This window comes from Arvicanthis niloticus, chromosome 28, assembly GCF_011762505.2.
Source record: "Arvicanthis niloticus isolate mArvNil1 chromosome 28, mArvNil1.pat.X, whole genome shotgun sequence".
Taxonomy (NCBI): Eukaryota; Metazoa; Chordata; class Mammalia; order Rodentia; family Muridae; genus Arvicanthis; species Arvicanthis niloticus.
This window is the reverse complement of record NC_133436.1, coordinates 26461828-26471070: the sequence shown is the minus strand read 5'-3', so window position 1 is coordinate 26471070 and position 9243 is coordinate 26461828. Positions and strand designations below refer to the sequence as shown.

The window sequence follows — 9243 nt, the reverse complement described above, 5'->3', positions numbered from 1 at the left end:
ATGATTAGTGGACTTCCTGGACTCCAGAATTGAGAGCAATATTTTCTGTCTGTTTATCATCCACACAATCACTGGTATCTTTGTTACAAGGGACAAAGAAAATCAACAGTATGCTTTCTTTTTTCTATCTGACTCAAATTTCTATCAAACTCATATGCAAAGTAATAGAAAAGTGTGAGTTAATGGGACTGGAGTTTTTGCTAATAATTTAGTTAATGGAATAATTATCTGCCTTATTAACAAATATCCTCCTTTAAATGTAAGAGAGCACACAGCAACTGCCAGAATGCTCTGCTTGTCAATCACTGCAGCTGAGCTTAACAGATGCTGGTCATGTATACTGTTAGCACTTCTCTTTCTAGAACAGGCACTATTAACTCACCTTTGTACCTTGGTATCTTGGTATCTAAACCATCTGTGGCCTCAGACTTATTGCTTGGCCTCACAAATGACATTATTTTCACTGTAGTAGGTCATGATAAAAAATCTTAGCCAAATTAACCAAATACATGCTTCATAATTGATTCTCAGATAAATAGGAACTCAGGCCAATTTAATGGGGAACCATTTAACTTGAGCTCAAAGGAAACATGATCAATTATCAGAATTTTGGGAAGATGAAATTGATATTCAAATGGCAAGCTTGGCAACGCTCCCACGTAATCTTAGCACTCTGAAAGACGAAACTGAGAGGATAACTATAAATTTGAGGGTAGTCTGGTCTCCATAATGGCAAGGCTCCAAAACAGCTTGTACTATACACCAACACTGTCTTAGAAAAAAAATGAAAAAAGAAAGAGAGAAAGAGGGAAAAGAAAGAGAAATAAAAGACGGAGGGAAAGAAAAGAGAGGAGAGGGAAGGACAAGGGAGGGGAGGGGAGGGAAGGGGAAGGGAAGGAAGAGGGGAGGAGAGAGGAGAGGCAAGGAGTGGAGAAGAGAGGGGAGGGAGGACAGAAGAGAAGAGGAGAAGGGAGGGGAGGAGAGGGGAGGGGAGGAGAGGAGACTTGAGGACAGGAGAGGAGAGGAAAATGGTTAGAGATCGACCAGCACTGAACTCTACAGTTACCTCTATAGTGACTACCTGGGTGGAACTGGTTAATGAAAACAGAGAAAGTGGTTTGTGGACTAGTTTTCTCCTTCAAGGCACTGGACCGAGAGGCTGAGGAACTCATCAAAGCTTCCTACAGTTTCATGCAGCATCAAGAGCAAAAGTTGGAGTTTAGAGACAGCCAGTGGTTTAGGATCCAGACTGCAACATTCCAGACTCTTAACTGGGACCCTAAAATGAGTTCACCACAGGAGACAGCTCTGAAAAGGCTGGAGCCCAGCTTCAGGCCACTCAGTTTATGACTGGGCAGATTAAGCTTCTCACCTTAACTGTCTTTTTTTTTTAACTGAAAATGCCCTGAAATCAAATATGTTTTCTTCTGGTGTATTTATAGGCAAAATTATTGAAAACCAATATAAAATTTCTCAAGCAATCAGATGTTGCAATAATTAGGCATAGTTTTTTAAATAGTTGTGCTTAGAATATTCAATTAGAAAATTAAAAAAAATTAGAATATAAGTCAAGTGGAATATCTACAAGTAGAAACTATGGTAAATGAAGTTAAGAGCTCAAAGGATTATGTAACAATGGCTTAGATAATAAAGATGGAGGGACCCTAGATTAATAGGATGATGAATCAGAAGATAGTAGGAATGTATTAAGTGCAGTTGTAAATGCCCAATAGCCTTATTTGGAGCAGGAAGTTGCAAAGACAAAGCTGCCCCTTAGACATTATTAAGTCAAAGATGAATGTTGAAATCCTTATGGTAACCACAAGAACATAATGAAAATCTACTACTAAAAATAGTTAACAGAAAAGAAATGAGATAACAAAAATAATATAAGTTAGTGGTTTAAATAAACATAAAGTTGAAACACAAAGTATGGGAGACAGATATGAAATAAGAATAATTATACATTATTCATTCTATTGTGAATAAATTAATAAAAATCAAGCAAACAAAGTTTGTTGGGCTGTATAAGGCAAAACAAACAGAAAAACAGGATAAAACTCAGTTCTCTGTTTTATAGACGTCTATGTTGTAAAGTAAAAGAATTCAGAAAAATTGAAAGCAGAAGAGTAGACAATATTAAAGCATGTAAACATTAACCACAAGAAACTCACATTTACATTTGTACCAGATGAAGCAGCCATTCAGGCAACATCTTAATTTTAGGAAAATATATTTCATAATAAAGTGATCATTTGAAACCAAAGTTACCATGGACATACATTCATATATCCCTGATAATATGTAAGATAATATTTAATAGAACAAAATGGATAACTAAAAAACCTGAAATAAGAGTAGAAATTGTGACTCATAGAACAAGTGGCCAAATGGATTAATGAGCCTGAAGATTTGAATAGCATAGTTTAGACCAATAGTTCTCAACTTGTGGGTCCTTAACCCCAGGGGAATTAAATGACCCTTTCACAGGGGCTACATATCAGATATTTACATTATGATTCATAACAGTAGCAAGTTAAAGTTGTGAGGTAGCAATAAAAATAATTTTATGGTTGAAGGGTCCCCACAACATCAGGAACTGTGTTAAAGGGTCACAGCATTAGAAAAGTTGATATTCCTGTCCGTACAGCACTGCACATGGCACAGTTGACAAAACTGACCATGTGCTGGACTATAAAGCTTAAATATATTTCACATGATTTAGATGCATACGTTATATGGGTGATGAGTGTAGCAGCATTAATCCATTAGTTAAAATCTCATATAAACATTTCAGATATTTATATATTAATTCTTAAAATATGTTAAAATGTAAGTGAAAATATTTTGAAGTTATATGATAACATTTTGATTAAAAGTTTTGGGTTATACTTAAAACCATTCTTTAAGAGTCTTAAATGCCTGAACTAGGAAAGAAAAAAGAGGGGAAAAAGAAATCAATGAAGTTGAAAAACCAGAAATGAGGATTTAGTGCTTTGGGAGAAGACTTGACTAGTCTGGTAGATTGAATGAGCATGACCTCCATAGACCTGTAGATTTGAATGTGTAGTCCCTCGTTGTTAGAACTGTTTGAGAAGGATTAGAAGGTATGGACTTGTTGGAGGAGGTATATCACCAGGGGTAGGCTTTGACGTTTCAAAAATTTCATAGCATTCCCAGTGTGACTTTCTCTGCCTTGTGCTTGTGGATCAAGCTCATAGCTACTGCCACAGTCCTATGCCTGAATGACTCCTTTTATGGTCTCTGCCTTGATGGTCATGGATTTACCCTCTAAAACTGTGAACTCTCAATAAACTCCTTCCTTCTATAAGTTGATTTGGTCATAGTATCTTATCACCTAGTCTGCATCTATCTTGTAGAAAACCTTGGGTTCCGTCCACAGCACCGAGAAACAAGCAAAACAAAAGTTTCACATCAGTATATGAACATAAATTGATGAAGTAGAAAGAAAATGTACAACAGAGGAAATGAAATACAGAAAACTAACGGATGGTAGTTGGTTTGGGAAACAATGTACAAGGGCTGGTGATCCTCTGATAATGATAAGAGACCAGGAAGAGGCAAACATTACTGCATGAAATGGGGGTAAATGTAGATACACTGAATTTAAAAAATTAAGAGCGTAGCATAAACCATTTGTGCAAATAAACATGAAAGTTGAAATGCAATGGATTAGTTTCCTTAGAAATATAACAAACAACAAGGGCCATACACAAAACCTGGAAAATCTATTTTAGAAATCTAAATTCCTAATTTAAATCCTTTCTACAATACTCCAGGCCCAGATAGTGTAACTAAAGAACTCTTCCAAATATTTAGGGGGAAAGGAACACTTACATAAAAAAACCTTCCCTCTAAAATACAAAAACAAGACATGCTTTCTAACTTGTAATAACAAAGGCATTCTAAGGAAAGAAAATTATATGTAAGTTTCCATGAATATAGATACAAGGTTGCTAAGCAAAATATTAGCAAGCTAGTTCTATAAAAAAGCATTACTTTATGACCAAGTTGACTGTACTCCAAAGATGTAAAATTAAATGAATAATTGAATGTCAATCACTACAATATGTCACAGAAGAAAAATAGAAAAATACATAATTGAAGAGAAATAAAAAGTATTTATTTTAAAAAGTCATATTTAGTCATGAAAAATACTGGGAACACAAGTTATATCCTTAATTTGATAGAAAATATTTATACAAATTGTATAGCAAACATTCCAACATTCCATATAACAGTAAAATACAAAATTTCACTTGAAATTAAGAATCAGCAGAGGCTCATTATCACCTACGTTATCAGATTTTAATCAAAGATCCTTATTTATGCAAGACAAGTTGTAAAAGATAAGGAGGGGTGGAGTTTGAGGAAACCACAGAAGAGGAAGACAAAGGATTCCAGAAGTCAGAGTAATTGAGGACACCAAAAGAACGTGACCCACAGAGCCAACTAAGCAGAGCTCATATGGACTTACAGAGACTGACATGGTAATTACAGAGCCTGCACAGGACTGAGCTGGCCCCTCTGCATATACATTGTAGTTGTAGAGCTGCATGCTTTCGTGGGGCTCCTAACCGTGGGAGTGGATGTGTCTCTGACCCCTTTGCCTGTTCTTGGGACCTTCCTCTTCCAGCCTCGATATGAGAATTTGTGCCTAGTCTTATTGTAACTTTTAATGCTGTGTTCAGTTGATACTTCTGGGGACCTGGTCTATTCTGAAGGGAAATGGAGGAGTAGTGGATTTGGGGAAGTTGGGGCATGTTGGGAGGGGAAACTGCAGTTGAGATGTATTGTATTTAGAAAAAAATTGTTTTTAAATAAGAGAAATAAAGTTATTGTTTATAGATAACATGGTTGTCTGTCCAGAAAAATCTCAAAACACCTATGGGTAGCCATTAGAATTTGTTAGTGAATTTGATAAGACTGCAAGTTATAAAATATTCAACTCTATGCCTATATTTTAGCAACAGTTTGAAGGTGAAGCTTAGTTACATCATTTAAATAACATCACAAAATAGCAAACAATTAGAATGAAACCTAATTAAAAAGGCTTCTGAAACAGTACAATGAAATAAATTGATATATTATCATATTTATGATTGAAAAACTCGTTGTTGTAAAATATGAATTCTCCTCAAATTGGTTTGTAGGTTAAGTTCATTTTCATGAAAGCCCCATTGTATGTATATGTAAAGTGGCAGTTGGTTCTAAATAACACATGGAACTAAAGAAATTAAACATAGCAGTACTACCTTAAAGATCTTGGAGATAATTAATATTTCATAGAGGAATGCAGGATTTAAAATGGAATACTGTGTTAGAATAGGAAGACATATAATATCAGCTATAAATATTATAAAGTAACAATAACTAAAATACTGTGGTATTAATATAAGAACAGTCAAACATAATAGAGTGTAGAAAAAGACCTGCCCACATATGACAGACATTCAGTTTATGAGAAATATTCTACTAAAAAGCAACAGAGGAAATATTTTGTCTAAACAGATGGCACTTGATCAGTTGCCTCATCACATAAGAAATTAATTTCATGATCTCCTGTGTCACCTTAACCCCGAAGTCACCTCCAGGGAGAGCATCGATGATCTAAATGTAATAAAGAAAATGATAGGGCTTCCAGAAAATAACAAAAGATGAGATTTTCACAATTTTGAAGGGGACAAAGATTTCTTAAAGAGGCTACAAAAGTATGTGTCAAAAGGTCATAGGTTAGCAGACTGGGTAATATTAAAGTTGAAAATTTCTGTTTATCAAATTGTCATTGGGAAGCTAAAAAAGGCAAGCCACAGACTTTATTGACAACTGTATCAAAAATAAAGTACATTTTCTAGAAATAGAAAGTGGGATCAAGTTAAAAAGAAGGGCACTGCCCTGCGAGTGATGAAGAGACAACCTTGAAGTGCATGCCTGTGACAGGATCTCTGTGTGGCCAGACATGCACCAAGTGGTGCTTAACCTCACTAGTCATGAGGGGAAGGCAAATTGAAAGTGAGTGTTGCTACATATGTCCTAAGTCTAAAGGATGACATCAAATGTTAGGGAAGACAGGAAGCAACTGGAACTCTTGTACACTAGTAGCTGGACAGAGTGACACAATTTCCTTGGGGAACTGTTACTATCTATTGTAGCTGCATAGAAAACTTCTGTAGCCCATTAATTCCCCCTCTTAGGAAACAGCTTAAACAGACAGTGGTTGGAATGAATTTAAACACCAATACTGGAATGGATAAATTGTGATATAGATCTCTATATGACAATGGAAATGAAAAAACTACTCCTGTAAGACAAAATATAGGTGAATATTATGTATACGTAGTTGTTAGCAAAAGAGGTCAGACACAATATACTTTTACAAAATATAAAACACACCTCCTACCTCACATATGCATATATAGGCAAAGAAAGCATTCAGGAAGGTGAGTCCCTCTGGAGAAGAGGAAGAGAAATCTGAGATGCTTGGGAGATATTCTACCCCTCCTGCTATCCATCCCTCCCCCCACACCCTTATCCCTTGCAAGATCAGCAAGTGCTCTTAACCACTGAACCATCTCTCCAGCCCCTTGAGTTGAGCTTTTAAGAACCTTTTCTGTGGGAATTCTGCAGCTGCCACTATCTCTGAGTGAAATACCTTATCAGGTGTTCGGTTGTAGTAGTTCAGCCCGGAGCCAGAACTGAGAAGTTCCTGTCTTTGATAGTTTCCAGGAATGGGTGAGAGGGAGGAACTCTGTGACTGACAGCCACATTCACACTGAAGATAACCTGGGCAAAGAACTTCCTTTGAGGATGGGATACAGATATTATATGGGTACTGTGTGCTAAGGGATTTTCAGTTTTGCATATCAGAGACAGTTTATGATCATGGCCAATTTGCCCATCGCTTGAATAAACTACAACTGGACAAGCAATAGAGAGAAAGCCCAACTCTTACCAACCATTTATAAGTGCACCCATCTGCCATTATCCTCTCTGATATTAGATGTTATCAACATTTGAAATTTGTTTAGTTTAATGAACAAAAGCGACAGTTTCTGGTGCCCTTTTCTCATTTATATTTCTTCTACACTTTGTCCTGTGTGGCAGGGAGCTTATAAATAGCGTTGAGGGCACCAGCAAACATGATGGTTTCTGTTACGGAGGGCAGCTTTACCACTGGCATTATTTAGGATTGAAGTAAAGAGAAATAAGTAACCAGGCTGGTAGTCTGTTTTATTAATGTTTTCATTGTCTACAGACAGTGCATCTCCTGTGTGTGTGATCTGTTGTCTGCACAGTCTCTGACTGGTTTGCTTTGTTTAGCACTCTGTAATATTTCTATCTGTATTCCGGACATTGATGTTTTCTCACTTTTTGACTGTCTTTGTTATTGTCTTTTCATTTTGTTTATTGTCTTACTTAGATTATCTCCCTATAACTTTAGAAGATGATAAATTCTTTGAATGGCAGGCTATAGACATTGTTTTAAGTTACTCCCTGATTGAATTAGAAGATTCTTGTATCTGTCCCCTAATAATGTCAGAGGAGCATCCAGATCCAGCTGTGAAGGTACAGCCAGTCAATACTGGATATTTTTAGGTGATGAATTGTATCACAGAAAAAAAATCTCCCCACAGAAACAATGAGTCATGGAGATGATTGATTGCTGGCACTATTTGCAATAAACTCTGGCTTGTCACCTTCTGACTCACCGATTAAAGCATAAGTTCATTAAAGCCATTTCTCTTTGACTTTAAGATTAGGGAAGCATTGTTACTATTCAGGGATTTTGTTATAACTGCAGAGTAGTAAGGCAGAGAGATTGAAGAGACTAATTTGTACATTAACACTGTCACTATGGTAGGAGACTATAACCAAGGCTGAGCTCCTGTCTCCCCAAGAAAGACAGACATGAAGATAGCTTGCTTGCCAGCAGCCCCCGGCTCCTTGATCCGGCTGTAGGTCTCTGTGAGGAATGGCATAGAGAATTTCTTTTTTTTTTTTCACTTTCATATGATTTTATTTTCTCCCTTCAACCATAATAATATGATATCCAAAATTTGTCTTAACTGGTGGGTCTGTAAACACAGGCTTATCCATCCCACTTACAGGCAAGGCAAATGCTGCTTCTTGAAATGGCCCCACCATGGATCCTCTGGTCATCCAACCCAAGTCACCCCCTTGTCTGGCTTTATCTTCACTATATTGTGTGGCCACTTCTCTGAATCTCATCCCAGACTTTAACTTTTCCATGGCTTCCATGATTTTCCCATGTTTTTCACATAGAATATGTCTGACCTTTACTGCACTGCCACCACCTTTAGGACCCTGAGACTTCTTGTCAGCACTGTCACTCCCAGAGGCTGCACTTCCTTTTCCTCCTTTTCCAGAACCACTTTTCCCCTTCGGCGGCATCTCTTAAGCTTGCGGTTGAACTCTCCGGCCAACTGAGCATAGAGAATTTCTTAAGACATACTCTCTGCCTTCCTGGGAAGGAAGAGCTATGAGTCTGTGGTAGTTGTCACCGTGGACTGGTGGCGTGTGCAATTATGTAATAAACAGTTGCCATTGTACTTGTAGCCTCACCCAGCTACCTGTTTGTTCAGAAGGTAGATAGGCAACAAAACAAGAAAAAAAGGCAACCAAACCAAACAAACCCAGTAAGCTTTGTGAAGCTGTAAGCCAAGGAGGACTTATTGAGCAAATCAAAGTGCAGCAAGATGTGATCCTCTGAAAACAACCTGTTAACCACATGATCAAAATCACATCCTCAAAGGGGAGCTTTCAGTACCCACATATTCATGTACACACACACACACACACACACACACACACACACACACGTACATACTCACACAAACACTTACACACACACATATACTCAAACACACACTATATGCAAAAGTATAACTATACATACTTACATAAGCTCATGTTCATTTATTATGCATATATAGGACCATATTTGGCCATAAACATTCATGAAGAACTTCATGCATGCTTGCACAAAATTACACATATACAGCAGCACATATTATAATACATACTCATACATAGACTTGTAGGAAGCTGCTGTTAGCTGCGCAGTTGCTAGGCAGATAGGCGTGCCTTAGCCACTGCCAATCCCAAGGCATATTGGGTGGTGAGCGAACAGCCAATCAAAAAGTGAATACGTCACTCTAGACTGCACTTAAGCGGGGGACCCGTTCCTCAGCTCTCTCTCTC

At 37.4% G+C, this 9243-nt stretch overlaps 1 pseudogene; it reads right to left on the bottom strand.

The window, feature by feature from the left end:
- Positions 1-8030: 8030 nt before the first annotated feature.
- Positions 8031-8462, bottom strand: LOC143439980 (peptidyl-prolyl cis-trans isomerase NIMA-interacting 4 pseudogene; annotated as a pseudogene).
- Between the last annotated feature and the right edge of the window lie 781 nt (positions 8463-9243).